At 36.1% G+C, this 9,322-nt stretch overlaps 1 long non-coding RNA gene across 1 annotated transcript; it reads right to left on the reverse strand.

Annotated features, from left to right (window-relative positions):
- Positions 1 to 928: 928 nt before the first annotated feature.
- LOC147507215 (uncharacterized) lies at positions 929 to 1,641 on the reverse strand. The gene is made up of 2 exons (XR_015216159.1): positions 1,482 to 1,641; positions 929 to 1,309 (listed from the first exon to the last, which is right to left on the reverse strand). It is a non-coding gene; the product is annotated as an uncharacterized LOC147507215 (long non-coding RNA).
- Between the last annotated feature and the right edge of the window lie 7,681 nt (positions 1,642 to 9,322).

The raw sequence follows: 9,322 nt of genomic DNA on the forward strand, positions 1-9,322 counted from the left end.
GTTTGCAAAAGCTATAGAAATGAATAATTGTATTGTTGGGTGGGGTGTATTAGTAGTAAGTCCTTATCTATCTATTTTCTTTCCTTTCCTTTCCACAAAATTTTCAGGGGTTAGCTAAGGACACAAAACCTTTTCCATTTGTTTCCATATGAAAAAGCCCATTTACTTTCCATAGATAAACAAACGCCTTAAAAACTATGGAAAAGGTGGACCACTCTTATTTTCCTTTCCTTTTTCCATTATAACAAACACACCCATATTTTTGTCTAGGAAACACTTACATTGGAAGATAAAATATGGGGATGCATACTTCTAATGGCACACAGTCAGTCAAATCTATGTACAATGTTCCAAGTGTTCAACCTCAAGTGAACACAAACAGAACAAGTCTGGCTTTCTGACACAATGATAACAATCCAAGAGCTGGACATTTTGCTTGGAAGTGTTAAAAGAATATGATTCCCACTAGAGCCACTGGCTAATATTTTCTATGTTTCTGACAAAAGTTGCCTTCTATATGTGATATGCACACTGAATCCATACACCATCTCATACTAGGAAAATGGTTGGAGTACTCTAAAAGGTAATCGAATAATAAGATATCCTTGTTAAGTAATTGATTTTCCATTCTTTGACAACTTGAATTTTCATTGAATATTGGTCAGTTGCTTAACAAACTGCTAAAGTTTTTGTGTTGATGAGGTTTTACTACTCTTTTTGTCATCTTGGCATTTACTATGTTCGATCATATACACCAGTAAATCTCTGTTTGTAATTAGTTACAACTTACAACAGACTTAGGGCCAAGGAAAATGTTTAAGGATCATAAGTAACTTGGTATCAAATCGGTTTAACATTCGCCAACACCAAAATAATTACCCAATTAAGCAAATTTGAACATCCATTACATCACTTTAACAGTAATTACTGTAATCCCATAAAACATTATTCATGTTATTTGAGGAAACTGGTACTTACATGTTCTAGTACACCTTTATTTATGGTACAACACTGGCAGTAACATAATTTAATTAATTAAGCAGATAGTAAGTGTATGTTTTGCACTCGTACGTCTGAGTTGAGATCATTTTAGCTGATGAAGAAATCTTCATGCATAGTTGATCTGAACTCTTTATTCATATATATTTGTCGATTCTATATAACTGGCTGGCATCACGGAGGAGAAGTGGTTCCAACGTCTTTTGGCGACGCGTTGCTTGGTTGCTGGTTAAGGTTACAGCTGGATAATCGCTGAGCTTGGGTTTTCCTGGACAGCACCAATGATGTGGTTTGCACCAGCAATTCTTCTCTGCAAGACCAACAACAAATCAATTCTTTACTATTAAAGTACTCTAACCTATAAGAAATTATCAATCAAATTAGTAAGTAAAGTATTGCAGGAGCAACTATATATTTTGAAAGTAACAGCTTAAACGCTTGGATAGAGTATACGTACTAAAGTAATAATAATAAGAACTTACTTTCTTCGTTAATGGGATCAGCATCACTTGCGAGCAAGAGCAGTCGAGATAGAACAAGGAATGCCATCAGAAAGGTAAGCACAAACGATTTGCACGATTTGTTTGCCATTTTGATGGAACTATGGAAGAAACTTTTATGAACTAGACTAAACATTGACTAAGTTAGCAATGGTACGTGATACTTGTGGTTAAGAGGTGTGAATCTTATACTCGTCATTTATGGCACAGCTACGATAGTAGTGACAATACTAGATTTTGAACCCGGGCATACGCCCGGGATCTATTAAATATTTTGTGTGCTCAAAAGGCTTTACAAAATGTAGCACAAAATTTTGAATCAGAATATATTTTTATTGAAAATAAACCGAAATACGTTAATGAGCAACGATTATGGTACATAAGTACTTGGAAAGTAAGAGATCAAATTGAAATAGCTTCTTCACTTTGTGGTTTAGGATATTAATCTGTAATTTTCAAATTGAATTATCTTAAACTCGATCTAGCTTGTATAATAGTTTTTTTAGATTTATGGTGATTTAGCGGTAAATCGTCACCGCTCGGCTTATACTAATGTGTACAAATCACTAAAATATCTATCAAATCACTAAAACATATTGATTGTTTCCATATCCTTAAAGAATACACTACTCCCAATTGAAAAGATTTATCACATGAACGTGTTCTACAATGAATTGATAAATACAAAAAAAAAGAAAAAAAATCTTTCAAGAAAATGCGTTCACCTACTTAGAATACTCTTCCAAGTATTTTCTCTTTTTCTAGGTGATTGTTTGTATCCATGCAAAATATATTTGTAACAGAGAAGATCATGTCGTTTTATGTCTTTCGTCAATGTGAACATGTCAAAGTGTTAACGTAAGATTGGATGGGTAAAATGAGTAATTAATGACCATTAATTTTCAGATTTTAACAATCTAATAATCAAATGGATGGAAGAAGAGTGTGCCTTTCAAATAACATTCCCTTCCAAACTTGAAGCTTCTAACACACACCTTGAATTGAACTTACAATAAAATACTTAAATATTTCATCTTATTCTACATTTTTCCTTATTTCTTATAGTAGATTTATCTATTCTCAGTGTTTCTGCAAGCACATTGTAAAACAAAGTTCGGATGAAGAAATATTACCACAAAATTCTTCCAATATTGCACTAATGTTGAAAAGGTTAAGTTTGATGGTATCAATAAAGTGTCACAAAAATAAGTATAACAATAATTCATACAAACACTATTTACTCTTTTAGACCAAAGAATTATCATCCATCAATTATCAGTAGAACACTCGTAAGAATTTTTAAGCTTCAATATATTTTACTCCAAAATTATTAAAATTCCTACAACCGAAAAATGTTTAGGTGGCTCTCTTTGCAACCAAAGTTTGTTGCGTATCAAATAGGGGTTGTTGAGCTATTGCAAGTTCAATTGTAATTCCATCGCTTTGAAATGCTCATCACAATACAAATTCAATAATAGTTTTCTTATGCAATATCAAGAGTAGCTCATATAGGACATCATATTATTATACAACTTGGTAAGATCCTACTCCATGATGATATGGACATTCTATAAGCATCCACACCCATTTATGAAGTTAGAGAGGTGAAACACACTTGGCATGATCCTACTCCATGATATGGACATTCTATAAGCATCTTGACCCATATCTTTTAGCACTATCATATCTTTCTGCACTCATAATTAGCACAAATTTTGAAATTTTATTTTTTGCACTATCTCATCTTCCTGTACTCGGGAAAAAAAAGAACAAAACTTAGTAAACCAAAGACAGCCGGCTCAATCAGTTAATTTAATCCTCGCTCCTAAATGAAGTGATTTCACTCACCGTATCTTGTATTTGTTATAAGAGTCAGTTCAAATTTCTGTTCCAATAGCTAAAATAAAATGTAAGAAGGTTGTATATATTCAGTTCAAAGAAAGTCAATGTACTGTTTATAAATAAAATTAATTAAGTACATATACTTAAGGTTTTGCTTACCATTTGGGCCATAAAGAAAACCGTCCCAAGTACCAAATACAATTTTGCTTTTGAGTTCATTTGTGTTCCCCGATGATATCCGAATACAAAATCTAGATTGTTATAGTCAGCTCTTATTGTGATGGAAAAAGCTCTATGAATTCACATATAAACGTACTTTATTGCTCTATATACATTTAATAGAAACAATATCACATGCATAACCATGCATTACACCTACCTGTCTTCCAAATATGATTATTGGTGTCAGTACCCTCCACTCTCAAACACTCATGGCATACCACGTGTCTAGACTACAAGTAGGTCATGCTTACGACCTAAGGTCAGGTCGTCCAAACGACCTAGGAAACGTAACCGCTGCAAGCTAGTCAACAACATCATTAATAAGAGATCATTACTTCGTAACGGAAGGAGTAAAAACAATCATCAAGACAGCGCAAAATGGAGATCTACACCTATAAAAGGAGGCGTCTTCTCCATTTTCAGGGGAGGCCAATTCTCCATCTTCTCAATCATCTATCTCCATCTCCCCTCCAATCAACCAATCAAAAGCTCGAACTACGTCCGACTTTATTCGAGTTCATTAAAGAACTCAATACGTAGGCAGCTCGACATAACCGAGTTCAGTCAAACAAATACTACCTCTACATTGGCGCCATCTACCGGTTCATCTTCTTGAGAAAAAGCATTCAAACCTTTTTCTCAATCCCACGAAACTTAGTAAAACCACCATGGAAAGACAGCTCAAAGTTTTAGCCGATCAAATGAAAACTCTCCAAGATTCTTTTACGGCAAGCACGTCATTGAAGTTTCCATGACGCTGGTGTGGATTATCAATGGCGGCAAGCGAAAAGTCAGCGTTCTAAGAGATAAGTCTACATTCAACTATCATTCATTTATACTAATCTTTAATCTTTGGATCAGTTTTGATAATCTTTGCACACTTCTATGTTACAAGATATACTTCTTACTTACAGATCACTTGCAGTCGATCCAGTACCAACCCGAGGGCTGCAACTACCACCATGTCACACGTTCCATTACGGCGAATCGGTGACAATATAGATCCAGGAATCCAGCTTACAGGTCGCTCCTTACCAGGTCAACTAAGGTATTGATTCAGCCAATCTCAAATAGAAATTTTAGAGCATGTTAATCTATGGACCTATATCAATGAGGAGAAGCGCACACCAGCATAACTCATCACAGAGCTATATCAAAACCTCAGCCAGATCTCATGCAAAGACCTCTGCCAAGTTGTCCACCAGCCTTCCATTAGCCAGGTCGTCATCAGTCATGTCATCCTCAGCCTAGTCGTCCTACGCCAGGTCGTCCTTCTCCAGGTCGTCCATCAGATCAGTGCACTATCAACTCAGGCCGAACAAAAATAGAAAAATGTGAATTTTCAAGAGAAAACTGTAGATTTTGACCTCGAAAATGGCCACCACATAGTAGAGCTAGGTGGTGACAACGTGCGCGCCGCTGAGATCTTTCCGAATTGGGGTCACACGCATGATTCTGACAACTGTAGCCAAAATTATGGCCAAAATAATACCAAAACTCATCCAAACTTACTCCAATTAGCTAAAGATCACGATTACTTGCCATCTTTGCACTTATCTGCCAACTCATGATACTTTAGTACCATCAATGTGCAATCTAACAACTCAGCATCATCTTATTCAGATCCTCCTGCATTACTCAGCCAGGTCGTCCTCAGCTAGGTCGTCCATCAGATTAGATCATCAAGTCAGGTCGTCCTCAGATCAAGTCATCCTCAGATCAGCTCATCCTCAAGTCAGGTCGTCCTCAAGTCAGGTCATCCTCAGATCAGCTCATCCTCAAGTCAGGTAGTCCTCAGATCAAGTCATCCTTAGATCAGGTCATCCTCTGATTAGGTCTTCCTCAGCTCAGGTCGTCCTCAGATCAAATCATCCTCAAGTCAGGTCAGAGCAAGTCTACAACTTGGAAGAAGCAACCAATATTCCAACTATCAATTCAACTCGAACACAATCACTATCAATTCAGCTTGTACACGGGTTGTCATCAGTTCACTGTAGCTAAATGAACATCAATATTCCAAGTCGTCCCAGACTGACCACACCGCAAAGCTCACATCGATGATGTTAATCAATCTAAAGAGCTCGCTCGCCATGGAGTTATACCACACACAAAAAGTTGCCAGTATTTCCATCATCAATTGAAATAACAAATCAAGGGGAAGCAATATTTTGTCAAATCAAGGAATCAACAATTCCAAACCGAGAAGCATCTAAGTGTTCCCAAATCAGATATAACAATTCAAAGCACGCACTTCCCTCCTCAACAGTTCGCATATACTACAAACCAGTGAATCGCTCGAATTGCAAAATGGAAGTTCACTCCCTTACAGTTTATTGCAAGACAATCAAGCTGGGGGGCTAGCCATAGCCATCTCCGAACTAGGACAAGTTATTGCCATCTAAACATGTCAATAAAGCTCCAACACTGGGCCTAAACAACATTAACACCCACAAAGGGCTGCTTCTAGTACGAACTAGGGGCTAGCTACAACCATCTCCGACCTGGTCGCTCAAAGCTCCAAAACTGGGCCCAGCAACATACAATCAATTCAAGACTAATAACCATAATGACGCCCCCAAAAGACTAGCTATCAACCATAGTGATGCCCCCAAAAAGCTAACTATCAACAAAAACGCCCACAAAAGGATTACAAATCAACTTAACACCAACGTCAGGGCTAAGCTTGATTCAACTGTAATTACCACTCATAGGCTAATTATCAATCAAATCCAATACACGGTACCCCCCAAAAGGACCACAACTCAACTTAAGGCATCTGATAGGGTTAAGCTTGATTCAACTGTAATTACCATTCAAATGCTAATTATCAGTCAAATCCAATCTACGAACTACGATCTACGCACTACGACATACGATTTACGATCTATACACTACGAGCTATGATTTGCGCACTACGATGTAGGACCTACCACATCAACTCACAACAAAGCTCTAAGCAACAAATGGCATCCAGCCTACAAACACATAAAATTCAATTCGCAACAATCTTAATTTTCAACCAAGTAAGACACGCGGTCTCCTTTATTATCTTTCTTTACACCACTATTCTACAAACAGTGATATAAAGAAAGGGGGTTGTGTCAGTACCTTCCACTCTCAAACACTCGTGGCAGACCACGTGTCTAGACTACAAGCAGGTCGTGCATACGACCTAAGGTCAGGTCGTCCAAATGACCTAGGAAACATAACTGCTGCAAGCTAGTCAACAACATCATTAATGAGAGATTATTACTTCGTAATGGAAGGAGTAAAAGCAATCATCAAGACAACGCAAAAGGGGGATCTCCGCCTATAAAAGGAGGCGTCTTCTCCATTCTCAGGGGAGGCCAATTCTCCATCTTCTCGATTATCTATCTCCATCTCCCCTCCAATCAACCAATCAAAAGCTCAAACTACGTCCGACTTTATTCGAGTTCACTAAAGAACTCGATACGTAGGTAGCTCGACATAACTGAGTTCAGTCGAACAAATACTACCTCTACAATCGGTGATCGTCCAATCCTTTCATAGTACGTGTTCTTAAACTGATAGAAGCACAATTTTCTACATTAATGAGAAAGAACTTGGGAAATTTTGCACCTTGTCATTTGATCTCATGTTAACTTTGGCATTTTTTTAATCGAGTGTTCAAGTGTATGTATGTGAGAAGTTGTGTTTAGATGATTATTAGATTGTCTAAACAAACAATGCCATACAAAGAAGCATAAATCAAATGTGCAAATAAAAGCACCCCTTCATAATAAGCCGATGTTTTTTTTATAGGTCTAGACTTTCAATATGTATTATCATATTGTATCCTGCATGTATTTCAAAATCAGAATGAGATCCAAGAAAGAAAAATGAAAAGAAAGAAAAGTGCATATGTTAAAAATGTGAGAGTGCATGATGGGTATTCGGGCACTTACTCGGAAAGTATATTGGTCTACTTTTTAAGAAGTTAATAACCAACAACAAATGCAAATTCTAGGTATATGAAAGGGTTATGCGAATAATATTTTGAGTGTTCTAATTTGGTGTATCTCACATAATCCTTAGAGAATGTGGGGAACCGTCAAAAGCTGATTTTACACCCTATAATAAGCTATTAACTGAAGAATATGTAGTGTTTTTTAGGCCGCGTTAAGAATAAATTCGAAATAAGTTGGTGTTTTATCATAGATACTAAAAGTGTATGATTTGTAATAGGGAATTAGCTTCTACAAATCACCTATTTTTCAGTAATTTTTTTTATTTGATCAAATATATAAGAATTTGAACACTAAAAGTGTTTCATTCGTAATAGGAAATTACCTTTTACAAATCATCTATTTTTTAGTATTTTTTTTTATTTGATCAAATATATAAGAATTGGAAATACACTCAAACTCTCCAAATATAAGAATTATAATACACTCAAACTCTCCAAAGAGATTTTATGTATGTGGGATTGTAGGCTATTAGAATAAACTATCTTTCATATTAGAGTGCCACATAGGAGAGAGAAAATGTTATCTCTTATATTAGAGTGTCACATAGGAGAGAGAAAAATCTCTTTTAAAGGTATCTGCTTTAGTATATAGATAGTAAATTTGTTGATATTATGTAGGTATTGTCAACGTGTGCTAATAAGATTTGTTTTGATATAAAGTGTTGCGGATAACTACATAACTACAGAAGTGTTGAATAAGGTTTGTGTTAGAGTTCAACAATGGACAATTTGACTTGGCTCCAAGTGTTTTACAAATAGACATCTGGATTCTGGACTCGGCTCCAAAATGATCACGTTCCTCACTCGGTTTGCTTTAACTGAACAAAATGCAAATTGGGCTTTCAAAAGTTTCAGTTCTTTATTGTTGGTCCCGGTACCGTCTAACACTCCAACTACTTCAATTACTAGGGGCCTTATATTGATTGGGCTCGTTTAAGTTAAGAAATTAAGGCCCGATTAGTACTTGTAGCTTGCGCCAAGGCCAAATATTTCGATGTCAGGCTATATATCGTACCCCCCCCCCAAATCGATATATATCGGATATATCGGTGTATATGTTATGAAATCCGTGGGCCTATATGGATGTCCACCATTGAGCCCATATGGGACACCTCCTTATATGTGTTTATCCTGATAATTCTTTATCTTGGTGTTTATCTTAATAATCATTTATCTTTGTGTTTATCCTGGTAATCCTTGCATCTTGGAAAGGAGGTTACCTAGTTATATATAAAGGTAACCACCTCCCATTCAGACTTACTTCAATGAATAAGATTTCTCTCTCTATCATTCTCTCCATGATTAAATCTATTTAAGTTAGTGTGGTATTCTCTCTAAGTCTATTTAATTCTAACACTTTATCATCATGAAAACTCTAGGAGCTATCAACTTCTCAGTACCATATTCTTCTACTCATCATCTACTACACAAAAGCAAAGGTATGAGAACACTAACCGATTTATTTCACTAGAGCAATTTTTCGTTTTCCGCTTAGATGAAGGTCTTTCCATTGTTGGATTGACCTGAAATTTGTACTGCAGATTCACGACTCATAAAATACAATCATAGCAAAATTTTAGGAAAATCCAACGGTTAGATCATCGGATATAAAATATATAACGTTAATGTTCATACTTAATCTATACTTTTATTATTTTGTTTCTTTCTTTCTTCTTTCAATTTTTTTTAGGAACCTGAAGTTCCAAGCTAGATCTATTTTGTTTTTAATAACCTGAAGTTCTAACATAAATAAGGACTTGAAGTTCTAAAA

Source organism: Coptis chinensis, chromosome 3 (genome assembly GCF_015680905.1).
Source record: "Coptis chinensis isolate HL-2020 chromosome 3, ASM1568090v1, whole genome shotgun sequence".
NCBI classification, from domain to species: domain Eukaryota; kingdom Viridiplantae; phylum Streptophyta; class Magnoliopsida; order Ranunculales; family Ranunculaceae; genus Coptis; species Coptis chinensis.